Below are 19,402 nucleotides of genomic sequence, written 5' to 3'. Positions count from 1 at the left end.
CTGAAAATCCTAAACTCTGGCTACCACGCTGGAAATGTCAAGTTCCTCACAGAAGCAAATCGTCCTCCCTCCTCCATGACTAAAGCGCTAACAATCTATTCATCAGTCTTCATCATCTTTCATCATTATATGGTAATCCTCCTAGCTCACTCTGGGTCTGTCTTGACAGCCCCCTGCAGTGGCTCTTTCTAGTCCTGTTGTGTGGTGAGTGTGCCATCTTGATTCACACATCCTGTCATTGGTTCATAATCCCTCCTTTATGGTGGCAGAATGGCACACTGCTGTCTCCCTAACTTCAAGGCCAGATATCCGTGCAGCAGCCTCATGATGCTTTCTCGTGTCAGAGCACCTCTGCTGCAGTCCACTTTTAACCCAGCATGACCCCCCCCCCCCCCGTCCCCCCCCCACACCACACCCTCGCCGGCTATTTTCCAATATATTTATGCAGCATTCTTTTTAGTCTCTCAAGATGTTTTTTCAAGGCTTTTCACTGAAGGGCTAAAAACATACTAATCCCCCCCAAAACCCTCCCAAAACCTATATGAGCACTATACCTTAATCGAGCAGTCACTGTGTGTGTGTGTGTGTGTGTGTGTGTGTGTGTGTGTGTGTGTGTGTGTGTGTGTGTGGGTGGTGTGTGTGTTTTTCACTAATATTAGAATAATCCCTGGTGATTATGGGAGTGGTTATTAGGATGAATATGGCAGCAGGGTTGGGTCGGGCCGAGCTGAGCTGAGCCCAGGCTGTGGTGAGAAACAGATGTCAGTTGACCCACATCTGCCGAGCACGCTGGGATGCTGGAGTGTCAGGTCACAGCTCTGATCAACTCAGGGACACTGTACATACATCTGGGCCCCGAAAGATCATTGGCTTTTTTCTCTTGGTTCACAGAGTCCCCTGAAAGCTGTCCCTAACTGTCTCTCTCTCTCTCTCTTTCTCGCTACCTGTCTGTCTCTCTGTCATGCCCACATACGCAAATACAGACACACACACACATGCAAATACAAATATTTCTGGCATAAAGAACAAGTTTCAGACTCTGATCTCCAGATCAAAGGTTTTGGCCAATCTACCCTGTTGGATTGTGACCCAGACTGGTAGGGATGCTTGAATTTAAACACTCACTCTGTGGTTGAAAGGCAAATTGGATGAAGCCCTGGCAATGAACTAGGAAATATCTGACTGTACTAATTTGTATTATTATGTTTTTATATTCTATGTGCATTTTTGGCATTTTTGTCCCCATCTCTCCGTATATGCAACCAGGCACCAGGAGAATATGCTACATGTGATTATTGCCGCAAAATGCACCTCACTGAAAGGAATATTCTGTCTAGAACTAGAGTACATCTTGAATGAGGATCTCATTCAAATCCAGTAGTCCCCATAGTGTACTGCAGCAGGCTAAAATAAAAAAATAACAAACTTATGCAGCAGCTAATTGCTCACCTGTGTGTATTAAAAACACAATTTATGACTTGAAGCAGACAAAAAATGAAGAGTTGAATAGCAGCAGATCAGATTAAAATTGACAAACTTTTCTTTCATTATTTTTGTGACGTGTTTTTTTTCTTTTCTTCTTGACCTCAGGGTATGGGTCAGGAGCCACAGCGTTTGGGGACATATAAAACCTATGGAGACATTGCATGTGACATTGGGCTGTACAAATAAACTTGACTTCACTTAACTATTAAAGTATTGCTGCACTCATGCCTCATTCCCAAGAGAACATCTTTGAAGAAGTGTATTCTTACAAATGCTCACCAATTTATTCTGATTATAACACTCACATGTTTTGTTCTCTCGCTGGTTGCATCTGGTGGTTTACGCAGTTGAGTGGGTGAGTTTTGTATTACATTTTCACAACATTACATCACTGTAAAACATAACAGAAAGACTGTGTGCAACACTGCTGAAGGATACATGCAACACAAATGCATGTTTCTTCAGTGGCTAACACTGACAAGAGAAAGGAGAGAAGCACAGATTCCCTCATGACCAAACCAAACATTGTGGCTTTAAGTTATGGTTGCATTTACTTGAAATGATGTGGTAGACCAACACTGAGAATCAGCGAGCGCTAATTGAAAACAGCTTGCTGGAATTCCAGTGAAAACTGACTGTGGGATAGAGTCTTTTTTTCCGTATTCTACTGTACTGGTTCCCTGGTCATTCCTCTACGTTCCCGAGAGGCCTGAGGGGTTACGCTTTTTGATAGCTGGAAGATGACTCATACGGGTCTTTTGGCCGTCAAATGACAGTCCAGACAGTGTCATATTGCCTACTATGGAGAGGGACATCAAATATTTAATTTCCCAAAATAGCTGGCTCCATGGTAAAGCCTAAATTGAAAAGGGAATAGCTGCAATTTTCACTGATTGTTACCGAACGGTGCAAACTTCATGCGGTTACACAATCACCTGTTGGGTTTAGTTTTCCTCAATGATGTAAAATTAAATGACATCAGTAAGTTTCTTGAATAAGTAATCAGCTTGAAAACAACTTTCTCACTGATTCCCCCCCCCCCCTCTCTCTCCCAACTCTATGTGTGCCTGTCTTTCTCTGATCTTTTCTCATTTCTTCCTGTCTAATTTCTCTCTCGTGCCTTTCCATCACTCCTTCTCTTCCCTCTCTCTCCTCAGCAGGATTAAGACCCAACCTTGTCATCCCACAGGGCAGAGTGGTTTGATTGACAGCTGGGTTCAGCATCTTGACACAGGTCCGTGCCCCCGTCATCATCGCTGATCGTCCCATGCTGGCCCCTCAGAGTGACAGGCGCCTGCAGAGCCATTTACTCCTGGTGCAGCCAAAAAAAGGCCTACACGATCATCCGAACTGTAGACGCACACTTTCCTCCCTTTCCTTATCTTTGCCTCTTAACTCATTTCCTTTCCATCCCTTTTTGTTTTAATCAACAACCAATTTTACCTCTCCATTGCTTCATTCATTTAAAAAAAATTTTTATTTACAGTGTATATATGCAGTGCATTTTTTTTACTTGTCTCTCCCCACCTTCCTACTCCTCTGCTTGACCTCATCTAATCCTCTTTTCTCTCTCCTCTGATATCAACCTCTCTAGTATCTAAACGAGGCTACTATTAATCTAAAGGAACCTGCCAGATCTTAATTAGGGTAATTACTGTGTTTGTTTTAACTTAACACTGATAACTCCACTTGAGCTACTATCTTTGAGCAGGCCATGACAGATGGGGTGCTCAGTACTCTTTTGGGAAGACTGACTTGATATTCAAGCTCAATCAACTTAATTTACCTTGCAGGAATTTCTCCCAAACTTTTTCCTCAGAGTTTTAAGATGTCAGTTATGTGCTAGAAGGCAAGACAAGGCAGGCAAGGCAGCTTTATTTGTATAGCACATTTCAGCAACAGGGCAATTCAAAGTGCTTTACACAAAATCAGTTAAACAGATAAAACACAAGTACAAACAGTTAAAAGTCATAAGCATTAAAAACCAATAAAACACATGAATAGACAGTTAAAAACAAAATAGAAACATTAGGACACATAAAACACAAGAATAAAAGTTACAGTGCAGCCAAAGAAATTTAAAGAAATGAGCATTCATTTAAAGAAAGGCAGCATCAAAAAGGAAGGTCTTCAGCCTTGATTTAAAAGAACTGAGAGTAGCAGCGGACCTACAGGTTTCTGGGAGTTTATTCCAGATATGAGGAGCATAGAAACTGAAAGCTGCTTCACCCTGTTTAGTTCTGACTCTGGGGACAGAAAGTAGACCTGTCCCAGATGACCTGAGAGGTCTGGGGGGGTCATAGTGTAGTAGCAGATCAGAAATGTATTTTGGACCTAAACCGTTAAGGGATTTATAAACTAGCAAGAGTACTTTGAAATCAATTCTTTGAGACACAGGAAGCCAGTGTAAAGACTTCAGAACTGGAGTGATGTGATCCAGTCTCTTGGTCTTAGTGAGGACTCGAGCAGCAGCGTTCTGAGTCAGCTGCAACTGTCTGATGAAGAAATGTAGAAATGAAACAGAAATGGCTTTATTTCTCTATATTTATTTTATTCACTGCCCTGTCCTCTAATACAATGTATACCATTGCAAGAAGCTGGCCATTGATGTCAGTGTATGTTGAATTTTTGTGTTGGGCCTCAAGTGTCTGGTTTATCATCACAAGGTTAGGGAACCACTGCACTATATCATAAAGTCTCAGAGTGTCTCTTCCTAGCTTGTAGTTCACTCTAAAATTAGGAAACTCCCAGGCTACAGTAGAAAGTCATTTAAGAAACAAGTTGTTCTGTGTATGCAGGCAGGTATGGCTTGTTTCAAGGTTCTTGCTTGTGTAATTTCCTTTTCTACTTTCTGTCTTACAGTGGGGGCTGCCACAGAGCAACTCTCAGCAAGGCCTCACAATTTGAAACAAAGATACACTTCAGGTGGTTGTACGCACTGTAATATGACATTACAGTTATGACCAAGTTACATATTGCGTGTGTATGAGCACAGAAGGACAGGAGGGCATCAGATGAGTACAGACTGTTTCCACCTGCCAGGTGCCTGGTCTCTAATCCCCCCTCTCTGTCTGATTAAACACACACACAGACACACACACACACACACACACACAAAGGCGCAACAAGGTCATCTCTCTGTCAACCATACAATAGTGCTGTGTACCCATCTGGCCTACATCCTAAATACTTCCTCTTTAGAAAGCAAATAAAAAAGGAGAAGAGAGTGAACTCTTGGTGCCTAAGAAACAGGCCACTGTTGACATTACTCTAAGCTACAACAATACATTTGTGTATCCCACTATTTTCTGCAGTTACCATATATAGTACTTATTTGACAGTCACAAGGGAGTGCTGCAGACGTCATATCGGTGCTGTGTGAGAAGAAACCCTCTCTGTCTTGTGCACTCCAAGTTCACCTCAGTGAGGAAGATGCGTCACACAATACTTTCTTTGTATGATATCAAAAATGTACCCTGTTGTGTGCCTGTGCACTGCCAAAGCCACATGAAATTCCACACCCACATTTTACAAAGATAAACTTCTTTCTTTTTTTCTTTCTTTCTTTCTTTCTTTCTTTCTTTATTCTTGTTTTGTTTTTTACTGCTTCTCCTGTGATAAGTCACATAATTCTGATAATATTTTATGCTGGGAGTACAGTGCTTTGATATCTAAAGGATAAGAGGGCTTTGTGGAGACAGTGACACCCATCCTCCTCCTTCTCCTCCTCCGTCTCCTCCCACTCCTCTGCTTTTCCTTCCCCTGGGGAGTTTTGGCTTTTTCTGCCCCCTTCGACGGCTTTTATGTCTGACGAGGTTCTGCGCTGTCGAGGTGAAGACGAGGTCAAACAATTTCTTGTGCTGTGCTGAGAAAAATCACATCGTAATTTAATCAACATCAATGCGATAATGTTTGTGTACTCAAACGAGTACCTGAACACAGTGGTTTTTTTCTTGCATTTGTTGTATTTGATCCTGTTGACACTGACAGAAAATGCTTCCACACTCTAACACAATAAAATGTATCATGATATGTATGTGCATAATATGTACTGTAGGCCTACATGTTTTACTATATTTAGCATCACAGTAGAGAGTGGTATATATTTAGCATAAATCATGGATACTGTGTGTGTGGTTTGATCCACATTATGATAGTGTAGGAATTCCATGTGGTGCCATGCTGTCTGCGCCGTCTCGTCTCCTCACCTGTTGAGACTGTGATTAGATACTGTCAACCCCCAGGCTATAGCTATCACATACAGGTAGAGTACAGACAGTCTATAGCTTTCCCTTATGCTGCGGGATGGGAGAGAACTGGTGAACTGCACAAACTGCAGACGGTGCTGAAAGTTTGTGTCACACTAATGAGCAATCTGTCAACAAGTGTGCGCTGCAGGGAACTTGGAAAAAAAGGAAACATTTGAAAAAATGTAGATTGTATGGTGGATATCCTTGTAAGAATCCGCCTCCTAACCACATACACCACCATCCACGACAGAGAAATTACAAAGTAATCCCCCTGTAACAGAACTGTTTGTAGGTGTCATGGTTCTCTACCTTTCACAATGTTTTTAAGTTGCAGTGGTTAGACTGCTGGATGGCTGGGATTTAAAGACATAGTTCAACATATTTGGACTCTGGTTATTCACGTTTTCCACCGAAGAGCTATATGAAATAATTAATATCAATCTCATGTCTGTGTGCTAAGTATGGAGCCGTTGTGATGAAAACTCCTTGGGAGACAAATGTTGAATTTTGTTTGAATGTAAGAATGTAAGCATAGTGAAATATGGAGAAACGTATTTGCCAATTGCCAAGTAGAATATTTAGCTAGCGTAGGTATTTTCCAACGAACATGTTGTATATTGTTGGTTGTTAATCTGTATACAATCAGAAAATAAAAGACTACAATTTGCAGGTTTTTCTTTCTTTGACTTTCATAATGAGCTTTTGTCAGATATGGTTGAAAGATCAGAAAAAAGCTAACAAGGAGACACAAAGTCAAGATTATTTTGTCTAACCACTATTTCCAAGACCAGAAGGAACCTTTTCACCCCAGTAAATAGCTTCTTTTTTTTTACTTTAATATATGTCTGTATCATGTTATTTCCCATATTCACGTGGCTACTGTGTTGTAACTGGAATTAAAATCAAACTACATTAATCAGATCTTTCAGATATTAAGGATGTTGTTTTTTGGCCAAATGGCCTTCGGTAAAGTTACACTCCTATGGTTACCCTTAATTAGAAGGAAGTTTGGTTGATATTATTCATAAGCTATTCTGTGATAATGGTTTCTCAAAACTGTTGTTGCAAATTGTGAAGAATGTATCCCCTTTCCCCTGCGTTAACAGTCCACATTCACTGTAGTTTTACTAATTTGGCTTTAACTACAAGATGTGTGATGTGGAATTAAAATATTTAAGTTATCCAATATCAAGCTAACTTCCTTTTCCTCCAGAAAATTAGCTGCGCCACTCTTACGTTCCGTGAGATTACTGTGTACGTAGCTTTTAATGTTAAACGTGTCATGTGCGTCAATAATTTGGACTGAAACAAGACCTCGTATTTACGACATTGTCGACATTTTATATAATCAAACGTTTCTCTACTCTGAAACTCCACCATATTCGTGTAGTGGAAACCTCAACCTGACGTCCTTCCGTCTGTTTTAATCAGTTAGCAGGGAGAATTATGGATCCTGGAAAACAAGGTACGTGCTTACGTTATATTTAATAATACTGTTTAAGTGACTTAAGTTAGCTAAAGAAGCGTTTATTCTCCACAGCTCTTAGAGTTCGCTCTTTTTTGTTGTCTTAGGTTATCTTCTAACTTAACAAAAGAGCACGTTCTACATCCCAAAGTGGAAATTGGTCTGATTTCATTACGTAATCAAATGACGTGTCAACCAAGAATTGAACATTTCATGTTCTGCCTCTTTTGGTAACATTTTTTATTGAGCATTGTTTGGAATGCATTTTTTCTCCAATGTATTATAGGAATGGTGTATCCAAATTATATTATTATTATTATTATTATTATTATTATTATTATTATTATTATATTAATAACAATAATAATTTTGTGACTATTTCTTCATTATAAAGTAGGTAATTCTATACACTTCTTCTGTAACTTCTGCAGAAATCTAAATATCTCAGAACCTAAGTCACATACCACAAGGGGTAAGTGTGAAAATATGTTCCTGTATTTTGGGTGAACCAACCCTTTAAATATAATTGCTTGTACCCTAGGTACCATAAAACAGCTATATATCACCAACCCTGCCATATCTTATACAATATGGTTCCTGATTGTGCACCGAAGGGGCCCATCTTGCACGCAGGGAAACTGACAAAGTATCCTTGACCCTGGGCTGAGGCTTGTTGTGGCGCTGCGTCTCTGGAGGGCTTGTCTGGGGGTTGGCTGTGCTCTGTCTGGCCCGTGCTGCTCTCTAATCACCCTGACACTGCACTTACAGGGCTGACAGCTATGGCGCCAGAGAGAGAGAGAGGGAGAGAGAGATTGTACACGTGACAAGGCCCACCTTGGCTCTCCACTTGTTCCCTCTCAAGATAATCACTTTCTATTGATTTTTTTTTTTTTGGAGCACACAGATCCCTGTTACCTCTCAACCTCTGATGCTGCTTGTCAAAATACCTAAGAGCCACAGCAAACAGACCTGTTACCTATTACCTTTCCTCATCTCTTTAATAATTGATCATGTATGCGGATAAAAGAAGTAGATTAGGGAAGCTTCTTCAGGACTCCATTTTTGCACCATGATCAATAGGGGGGGTGCTAGTGTGGTGAAACATAAACCTAAACTCTGTGTGGGAGTATGTGTGTGCAGTCGATGCTTCATTCCTTTACAGCTCGTATCAGTGAGCTAAGGCGTCACAGCCGGCGCCCTCTGCTACTTACCTAATTAGGTCTAGGAGCCCCTGCATTATTAACAGACCCCCTAAATCATTCAGTGGGGCCCTAATGTGTGTGTGTGTGTGTGTGTGTGTGTATGTGTGTGTGTGTGTGTGTGTGTGTGTGTGTGTGTGTGTGTGTGTGTGTGTGTGTGTGTGTGTGTGTGTGTGTGTGTGTGTGCGTGCAATGGAACACACAGAGGGGGTACGGAGGATCACTGCGATAATGTCCCTCCCTATTCACGACATGTCAGACGTAATTATTCACCCTGGGAAGACACGGGTCCAGAACACTGGTAATGGCACTCTTCTTATCCCCTCCTCCGTTTCCTCCTACTCTCCCTTCCCCCCCCTTCTGCGTTTATGACTGACAAGGAGCGAGCTGGCTGAGACACACTCTATAGATAGACAAATAGAGAAGACGATTGGTATTGTTAGACAAGAATGCCCATGTTACAAAGGTCACGTGTTAATGCGGGGGAGATCAGCAGGAATAGATGGATAATGTTTATTTTATTGTGTACATGGATCTCATTAACGTGAGCAGCTTCGTCATTTGTAGGCCTCATCTGGTTATATTAGATGTAATTTACTAATTATGTTTAGTGGAATATTAGAGTGATAATGGTGTGAGTGTAATTTAGCTATTTTAACCACTGACTCACATGACTCACAATTGTGGCGGTAGAGCAACAAAAGTGCTTGATGAAAAAACCCTCATTTGAGAAGCAAAATGCAGCTGAATCATGTTCAGCAGAATGTGGTTGTTTTCTCTAAGTTTAGCAGCTGGAAGTGGTTTGTTCCTTTTGTCAGCAGAGTCAGCAAGACACAAATGAAAAGTCAATATACATCACTTCCTCCCTCTCAGCCAATAGTTGTTATGTATTTGGGGAGGGGGGGAGGTTATAATATTGTGCCGTATGAGATAATATTTGGTTAGGCTGGTGACCAGAAGCTCTTGCCCTGGTAATTCCACATGTGTTTACCGGAATGTGACTGTTTCCTGAAGCACTGCAGTAGCCCTGGTATGCGGGTTGAATTCCAAAACATTGCTCCCCTTCTATGCAGCATAGTTCACTCTCCCACATCGGTTTTCTACTCTAGTATTATAATTATGGATGAGGTTTGTGGAGACTAGGAGAGGATGACTTACATGTAACACTTCTTCTTGCAACACAGGGCTTTAGTAGTATTGGTGGTTGTGTGTGAAATTCTTTGAATGTTCACATTTTGTTAAAAGGTGTTGCTTGTGTGATTGACGGAACAATTTATGTAGTGAACAAACATTATGTATTGTAGTGTTGACAATGTTTTCCTTCAAACATCTATTCTATCAGTCATTCTCAAGAGAGATATGAGAAATATGAAAAGTCCTTCTCTGCAGCTTTACTTGTACCCAACAGTGCTGTTAATTCTTTTGCATAATGCATATGTTCACTGCTTTAGCACATGCAGCCTTTACTATTCATCTTTTTTTTTCAGCATTTAACAGGGCACCATATGAATAAAAAGTTGATATACATCCAATGATGGTAAATTTTGGCATAGCAACGTTAGTGCTAAAGATCCATAATTGCATATTGTGTAACCAAAGGTGTTACGTTACAGCAGTGGACATGCACAACATTTTGTTAAAACGTTAAGGCGTTGCTTGTGTGAATGACAAAACAATGTACGTGATAAATGGCAGAGAATATACAGTATACGTGTGAGAAGAGCTATGGGCTTTTGGCAAACAAGCATTTTAGAGCACAAGCAGCAGACCAGCAGTATTGTTCTTCAGAAATGTTTCAGCCTTACCCTGTCTTGATTTTAAGATGGATGTGAGGTGAAGTAGATTATTGACTTTTTACTGCAAGTGCAGGATGGGGGAAAATATGGTGAGAAGACCTGTAATGAGAAAAATAATTAGACAATTTAAAAGTCTCAAGATGTTGTGAGAGCGAGGGAGAGAAAAACAGTCTTACATCGTTAATCTGGTCTGCCCTTCCCCCCTCTGTTTCAATTAATAAAATGACTTTTTAGTTCAATTAACAATAACTCACGGTTAACTGAATGAAGTTTATTACACATTCATGGCGACAACAGAGCAAGTAAGAGGGACACACACACACACACACACACACACACACACACACACACACACACACACACACACACACACACACACACACACACACACACACACACACACACACACACACACACACAGGCTCCTAGCAGGTGTCAGGGCCCCTGATCTGTTGACCCATGCAGGCTTTGGTGAACTGTGGCAGGGGGAGGCAGGATACTGGTGAGGGCTTGATGCTGGAGGTCGGGGGAGGACAATGTTGTTATGGGATGTTAGGGAGAAATGTGTCATCACACTCTTAGATGGAGGGGCCTCTCTGTCCTCTATTCTTGGCCTCAGGCAGCAGCTTGCATCCCAGCGATTAGCTCCCGAACACAAACAATAACGCTAGCAGCCACATTGTCATAATCGCCATTATCTCCCCCCACAAACAGCACCACAAAACATAGCAGGGACTCATTTCTGGATGCTTCTGTCCCCTTTTATGCAACTACAGATGAGCAGTCTGCCTATACACATTTAGAAAATGAAAAAAGCACAGCATATAAATTGTTCTCTTCTACATATTCATACCAACAATAAGGTGTTCTTTGCTTCAGTCTTAGTTCATCCTCCTTTGATCCTTCCCTCCTTCCCTCCTCCACTCCCCCCCCGAAATGATTTACATTGCTACAATTATTGGGTAATCTCTACTGTCATTACTCTTAACATCTGCTCTGTCACAATGCTAAGGGCTTTTGCCTGTGCTCTGTGACAGATATTCTGTGTGCTTATAGTCCTGTGAGGCAGACAGACAAATCCTCCCCCCTTTTCCCACTGCTCTCAGTATGTGCTATCTGCATTAGAGAGATGGAATGGCTTTAATATGAGTGGGATCAGTATATTGGGATGATTTGCCTGTGCTGGTGTGTGAGAGAGTGAAGTAGAGTCCTATTGGACAGGTAGGCTAAGTTGTAGACTTAGCTGACGGGCGCTGCTGATGTATCTAGAGGTCAAAGGTCAGCTGATATTGAGTCAAAAGTCAAACATCAGCTGAGGGGAAACCTTAAAATATCAGATCCTACGGAGAAAGCAAAGCAACTGATAGTACTGACAAAACCACCACCCACCATCTTGATTTCCTCTTATGGATACACCCATTCTCTCACATGTTTCTGTCTGTCTGTCTCTATGAATGAATAATAAGCAACCACCCAGCAGACAGACTGTTAAGCAGGCTAACCTTTAGCAAGCAGGGAGAGGAACATTCAGAGATTTCCATCAGATTACCCTTTCCAGTTTCCATTGTGTGTGTTGGCCCCCTCCATGGTATTTCTCTCTCCCCCCCTCACGCAGCAAATTGGAACCATTTGGTATTCAGATAACGGCAAACAGCTCAGATCTGCTGGAACAATAAGCGGTTTCCAACCAATCGCCCACCTGGACTGAGCTGTGCTAAGACGGTCTTGATGGTTGTCAGTTCTTTCAACACCACTCAATTGCCAGTGTGGGTTTCTTTTTTTTCTTTCTAACAGCTAGCGTTTATAAAGCCTCCCTTCTGATTCTAGTTTTACCTCCCTCACTTCTCTCACTGCTCATTGACCTTCAGCTTCTTCACAAATGAGATATCACTCAAGAGTGCCATACAAGATGAATTCAGTCTAGTGAATGTCGAAACCTGGCATGTGTTACGACTTTCTGTCTTTAATAGTTCTCTATGCACTGCTGTCTGTGAGTGTACCTTTGTGTATAAACTTTCTGTGCTTCACCCCAGTGAGAGGTATGTAATGACTGGTCCAACACTGTATGATTGAGATAGATGCCCTGTTTTATTATCTTTGTTTTGTATGTGTATGTGTGCACATACTCCCAGAGTGCTGAGGGAACACATTGTGACCCTAGTTGTATTTGGCCACCAGAGGCCATGCTGGCAAAGGCTGAAATGATGATTAAGGACAGGGGGGCTGAATGGGGGGAAAATGTGGATTAATGAAGCTCAGATAGAATTAATAGCCATGACATCCCACAACAGCGCAGCTGCTAAATGAGAATATGTCGTGGGTCCACCGGAGTCTCAACGCTTGTTTCGCTTTCAAGGTGATGGTAGGAGTAAAGAAGGAAAAGTTGCATCTCTCAGCTGACTTATCTAATTTGTTCACACTTGACAACAGAAGAAAATTAAAAGCGGTGTTTCTCACAGGCGGAGAATTTAGTTATGGAGGTCTTAGCTCAGTATTCCTAGGAATTAACATTCATAATGAACCATTTTGCAGTGCCAATGCAGAAAGCAGTGTGCCCTTCTGACCGATTCGTAAACTAAGGATGTGGCGATTATGTCGGTGAATGGGCCTGTAGGGCATAAAACTTGTTTTGTCACAGTCAAACGAACATTGTTGGCTTTTATTTTACCTGTATAATCTCCTCCTAACCTAAAAGGTAATTTTGTCATTACTTTCTCAATTGAATATATGTTGTGTTAAAACAGCATGATGAGGTGACTCAATCCTGAATGTATTGCAGTGAAAGACAGTTGTTATTCAACACTGAAGATGCGTTTTCCATTAGGTTTAAGTGCCTTTTTAATGGGCTATTTCACAAAATGTTTTAGTTGCTTTACATAAATCACATCTTAATAATAACTTAGCAAAAACCTGCAAGTCTCCCTACCCTTAACTGTACAGGAACCGGGTAGTATTGTGCTTATTGAAAAAAGCTCAAATATAGAAGCCAAGATATCCTATTTTTGAGTTCCTATGTATGGGTCAAAATGCATAGCTTATGTGTGTCATGATTTCAGAAAAAAAGGAAAGAATAAGTGGAAATTGCCAAAATAGAATCCAGTTTGGAGCAGACACATCATATGATGATTAGATTCAGTACAGCAAACCTTGCAAAAAATAATGTTGTCACTGCATGGCTGCTGCATATTTGTCTCTCAGAAGCTCAGATGTTTTTGGCAGCAGCAGCAGCTGCAAAGACTACAAATTGAACCCCCTGAAGTTTTGAGTTTGGCTGTTTTGAGGATAACAGTTGCTGGACCGTCTTGTCTTCTCTTTGATTTCACCACCTGGTTCGTTGTTCAGTTGGTGGTCGTTCACTTCTACCTCCTGCGGGCTACAAACATCCCGTCTTGTGTGTGTGTGCTCACTTACACACACACACACACACACACACACACACACACACACACACACACACACACACACACACACACACCTGAACAACTTATTAGCAATTAAAGTCAGGAACCAGAGAATGGTTTAGCTCCAGGTGGTGATAAGTCATTTATGTGTGATCAGCTCTGCAGGTAAATGTTTACCTCAGAATAGTTAGATATTGCTGGAGCCTAGAGGCTACAATCAGTAGGCCATCACTGGAAGAGTTTGTAACAGTTTAACTATTTGGAACTGTGGCAAATGAAAATGACTCATTTGTTTCTTTAAGAACCAGAAAAAGTTCAAACAAGGAAAGCAAAGTTAAGGTGTTCTAGATAAACGCAAAGCAGGTTTATTTGGACATTAAGTTGTTGTATTGTTGGAAATACATCTCAGAAAATGTTTAAAAGTCTAGGAAACTGCTTGGCCAGATTTTTGTTATAGTAACAGGCTGCATGAGAGTACACCACATAATGTGGTGGAGAAGAGTGATGTAGAAAAAACATGAAAGGGGGGTGGAGGTTCGTGGAGTTCACTACAAAGCATCTCGCTTTCTATGAAAACATGGCAATGTCTTTTTTTTCAATGTGAAGTAAGAAGGGCGACCCCTGAGAGTGAGAGAGAAAGTCAAAGGATTGAAATTACAGTTGAAACGCATAATAGTCCACTTACCTACTGTGCTTTATTCTGACACAATAGATCCTGTCAAACCTGGACTGATCAGCTGCTCAGCCAACAATTCTGCAGGGCACCAACCTACAGTCTGTCCTGCACCAAAGGTACATATGAAAGGCTCATTTAAAAATAATAGACATTATTTTTCGAGGGAAATAAAGTTCATGATCTCTCTAACATGAACTCTTGATGATGCTCTCTCTCTGTAGGCAACAACCACATGTCTTAAATCCTTCTCTGCCAAAACATAGGCAACAACAGGTAGGTGTCATTTTGTTTCCCCGGTTCTCTTTATATCTGCAATAAAAGGACATTTTCCCATAGTCACTTTTTTCAAGTAAACTCCTCATGTGTAAGAATGATCCCTCCTTATGGCATCATGCTGCCCCCTTCCTAAGTATCTTGAGCAGTGACTGGGGTTAATGCTGACCCTGGGAATCAGTGTAACGAGAGAACACACTACAGTGAAACTGAAGGGAAACTGAGATAGTAAGCATTGACAGGATTGAGCTCCCAGGTGGGGTGTCACCCTCAGGGGAGGTGTGTGTGTGTGTGTGTGTGTGTGTGTGTGTGTGTGTGTGTGTGTGTGTGTGTGTGTGTGTGTGTGTGTGTGTGTGTGTGTGTGTGTGTGTGTGTGTGTGTGTGTGTGTGTGTGTGTGTGTGTGTGGTCTTGGCAGAAGAATTTCATTGGGCTCTCTCTTCACAGATGAATATTATTTGGTTATTGCTCATTAGAGGCCATTGAAGATCTGGGATGATGACAATTTGACAAGTGAAAACATCCCAGTGACTTCAAGCTGTGGTCACTGTTACAGAAATGTTGTGTAAGTCAGATAACAATGTATGGAAAATATACATCGAAGAGCTTTAGCTCTTCCATATTCCCTTTAAATTAGTATTTGAAATAAAAAGAACACTCTCATTCAACAATGAAAAATAATTAACATTTGCCAATTTGACCAGCCTGTATTTTAATTTTTTTACAGTAGCTTTAGTCACGCAGCAAGTGTTGTTGACTTTGCTGTTACCTTCCCATTGTGAAAGGGTGACCTTCCTCTTTCTCCCACTCTCTGTTCTGCTCAGCTCCGTACATCTGTGTCTGTTTACCAGCCCGCCTGTGTCTCCCTCAATCTGAACTGATGAGTGCAACTCACAGCTGCTCCTCTCTTGTTTCCCGCTGCTTGGGTTGTTTTGTGTGTGTGTGTGTGTGTGTGTGTGTGTGTGTGTGTCTTTGTGCTTGGTGGTGGTGAAAGCGTCATGCTCCCAAATCAAAGACAACTGACACACCTCCGATCGCGGAAACAAGAAAAGTTTAGATAAAAGGAGTAAACCTGGGTTTATATGTGCTTTTATCACTCTGTTTTCAACTGCATGGGTACAAACACATGATTTACAGTATATGTATGTACATACACACACATAACTCATGTCTACATCCACCTGTGTCACCTAAGCCTTTTGACCTGCATTCCTCTCTTACCTCTACTTCATGTTTTATCTTGGTGTTCTGTCATTTCATGCTCTATCTTTAGCAGAATGACTGTGAAAATGTGTTTTTTTTTAAAGGCATTTGTTTGGTTGTTTTTTCAGAGTGGTGGTAGTCTGGGCCTGTACTGTGCAGGGTGTATAGTTCAAAGATAAGATAACAAAATACTAGTGTGTAGTAAAATAGTTTATCACTTTTAGGTTAAATGGGGTGTTAAAATAATTGTGAGGTGTATTTGAGAGAGTTGATGCTCACTAGTGGCAAACAATGGGAACAGGAAGTGTATGGTTTCAGGGAGGGCAGGGAGAAGTGAAGAAGAAGAAGGAGGTTAGGAACTGAATAAGTCTTCAGGCAAGTATGAGATATCCTTGAGAGCATGACATCATCTGGACAGGTGTTGTTTGCTGTTGTCCTAAAGTTAGGGCAAGGGGCCCTGAGGTTTTTGTCAGCCTGAACTTGTTGGACCTGTTTTGGACCCTCAAGGCCATTTCTTACCTCAGGTGGGAAGGTGGTGAGTTTGAAACCTGATAAATATTTAGGGTGAGTCATCATACAGTAGCTACACAACATGAATTCCAAAAGAAACGAAACACCGGCACTCACAGATAAATAGTTTTCAGCTAGAAGCCATTATCAGTCCTTATTTGATCTTGCAATTTTAGTTTTCTCTTTAATTTTAATTTGTCTGGGACTTTTACACATTTGTGCATAGCATGAAGGGGCTCTAACATTTCATTGTGCAATCCTATGTTGTCGAATGACAAACGGAACTTTGCATCATTGCAGTTTGCTTTTTAATTGGTAGGAGCTGTGTTTTGAGTTGTTTTTCCGTCTGCATTGCAGAGTCAAAGCTTGCATGAACTCCACAGTTGCGAATGTATGTACATATACTGTACATTTGCATTCCTACATACATTCAAACAGACTTCAGGGGACCATTGGCTTATGTGGAAGTTCCTTAAGCCTCCTATAAATATCTCTAAGAAAACACTTTCTCTTTCAGGTAGAACTCATCTCTATGTCATGTTGCCTGTCAGTGCTGGCGAAATGTTTCTTTGGTAATTCATTTGCAATTAGGAAATGTAAATCAGACAGGTGCTGCTGGCATCTATCAGAGTCTGTATTTGTTTTACCTAAGGCATCCCAGATCCTCCCTTAGTAATCACACGCATGTGCACGCTTACAAATTTGAAGACGTGCACGCAACGCATACTGACACAACAAGGTCACCTCCATGTATTGCTTAGGGTCTATCTACTTGAGTCTGAGTAAACTTTAGAAGTGCTGTATTAAAATAGAAATAAACTTTTTATTAAGATAAAGGAATACAGAGTTTGCCTTGTTTCTGACTGACATATGTTCACTGTGTGTGAGAGAAGAACTGGGATCAACACTCTCCGCACATAAGGAGAGGTACAGCTGCTATATAGCATTGCTGTGTGTGTGTGTGTGTGTGTGTGTGTGTGTGTGTGTGTGTGTGTGTGTGTGTGTGTGTGTGTGTGTGTGTGTGTGTGTGTGTGTGTGTGTGTGTGTGTGTGTGACAAGTGACTTCACACAGGCGTAGTAGTAATGAAGCGTGCCAGTGTGGCGAGAGCGGAAGTTGAGTGTCAAACTGGTGAAGAGGAAGGAGGAATCTGCAACATTTGGTTTCCAGTATGTCACATTTCCACCGCATTTTAATCACCTTTTATTAATGCAAAATATTGAGCATGACAGATAAAGTCTTGTTTACAAAGACTGACCAATATGACAAATGTGCAATTTTAATATTTGGACCACAGACAAGCACCTTTTTAAAAGACAGTTTTTAATATTCAGATGCCCTCCCACACACAAAGGCGCACAACTACGACATTTATAAACGCACACACAATTACACACGCAGTGTTTTATACCACTGGCAACTGCCTTATTCCCACCAGCTGTCTGAATGCATAAAACCCAGGCTTGTTGTTAAGTCTGGGGCTTAAAAGCACTGCCAAAAAGAAAGCTGGGCAGGAATAACGGCATTAATTCTGTGATTTGAGCCTCAGCATTTAAAAGTGCTTAAATCTAGCAGCTGGTGTCAACAAGGTAATAAAAGCAGGCACAAGGGATCACTCTGCCTGACTCGTGTTGGGCAGCAGGACGTCCGTGTTAGTTTAAACGGTAGTGATGCGGGAAGAGTGGAGACCCTGGCACGAGCCACAGCCTGCCATACTGCCAGAGAAAGAGAGGGCAGTTAGGGCAATGTGATCTAGTAATTTGTAGTTTATCAGCTTGTGTCATAGAAATATAACATACAATAGATTGGTGCTGGCATGTCACACCCTCTGTGTTTCATTTCATGTGTTGCTACTCTAGCTGTTTCAGAAATGGCTTGAGAGAGCTCTGCCAGTGACATCACTCTCGCTGCTACGGCTCTCTCCCTCCCTTCCTCTCAGGTGAAAGGTATCATTTTCCACAGCTCCTGCCAAGTCAGGAGTTGGAAAACTTTAATTTCCCTGGCTCTGGAGAGAGTGCCAGGGGTTTGATGTCCATTACCCAAACCCTGAAACCAGAGTTGATGTGGACTTGGATTGAGCTAAGCACTCTGTGGCAACATTAGCTAACCCCAGAACCTCAGTATCATCTTTCTTACTGTCTCTCTGCCTCTCCATTACTTCCTCCCTCCCTCTTTGCTCTCACTTTCTCTCCTTTGTTGTCCTTCCTTTCTGAGGGCAAGGTTGAGATTCCTGTTAAAAAGTCAAGACTGGGCTGGACCCGGGCCACAAAGTGCATTATGATCCACCTCCTCTCTGCTACCCATTAACTTGTCCTTCATGATGTGGCAGTGGCTTGTAAATGCTTCGGCACTTCAGCACTCAAGCGCCTCTGCTCTTAAATCTACACGCCAGTCTGTAAAACATCTTAAATGTCCTCACCACTTTGCACTGTTGCAAATCCTTTTGAAAGTGAGACTTAGCTTTTGAGTGAGCACGGGTATTTACATTTTAACCACACAAACCTGATAGAAATCTGACCAACACTACCAATTCAATTACCAGTAAGAAACTGTTTATGCCAGTGGTTTCCAACCCGGGATTTAGATAAATATGTGGGCTCACCTGATGATTAAAGTGAAACAAAATAAAGACAATTCTGTTACACTAAATGTTTTTTTCCCCGACTTTAATCTAAATGTAACTTTTTCGTGTGAAATTATTTGTCATAAGAAAGTGCCATATTTTAAGAGGCCACCGGTATATGTGATTGGGATATAATTCAGTGCTTGAACTTGTACTTAATAGTGAGGATGTTTTATAAAATGTACACATAGCTGTCAGTCAAAAAGGAGGACAAGTGCAAGGTGTCCTGAAGGTTAATGGCTTAGGAAACGCTGAGCGTTTTATACACCATATGGATAGGCTCATCATCTACAAGCTGTTCAAGGTTGAACCCATCCAGAACACTGTAGGATTGAGATAATGGCCTTCTTCGCCCAACTGTTGTTAAGCTACCAATCTCCTGTCAGCTGCAGAGGAACTGATAGGCATTAGGACCTGAGAACTTTCTCCGTTTGCTTAATCTTTGACTCGTTTTCTCTTTTGTCAGTCTGTCAGGTGCCGAAGACAGAGGTGTTGGTGTGACACATCTTTCTTTCTTTCTTTCTT

General features: G+C 41.5%; 1 long non-coding RNA gene across 2 annotated transcripts in view; it reads left to right on the top strand.

The window, feature by feature from the left end:
* Positions 1-6,975: 6,975 nt before the first annotated feature.
* The window catches only part of LOC116670602 (uncharacterized), an 88,673-nt gene continuing 76,246 nt past the window's right edge, over positions 6,976-19,402 (top strand). For both annotated transcript variants that reach the window (XR_004327064.1, XR_004327063.1), the window contains exons 1-3: positions 6,976-7,200; positions 14,309-14,388; positions 14,494-14,545. This is a non-coding gene — a long non-coding RNA (uncharacterized LOC116670602). The remainder of the gene's footprint in view (positions 7,201-14,308; positions 14,389-14,493; positions 14,546-19,402) is intronic.

Source organism: Etheostoma spectabile, chromosome 20, assembly GCF_008692095.1.
Source record: "Etheostoma spectabile isolate EspeVRDwgs_2016 chromosome 20, UIUC_Espe_1.0, whole genome shotgun sequence".
NCBI classification, from domain to species: Eukaryota; Metazoa; Chordata; class Actinopteri; order Perciformes; family Percidae; genus Etheostoma; species Etheostoma spectabile.
The sequence above is the reverse complement of the archived record's forward strand: the minus strand, read 5'-3'. Positions and strand labels throughout refer to the sequence as shown.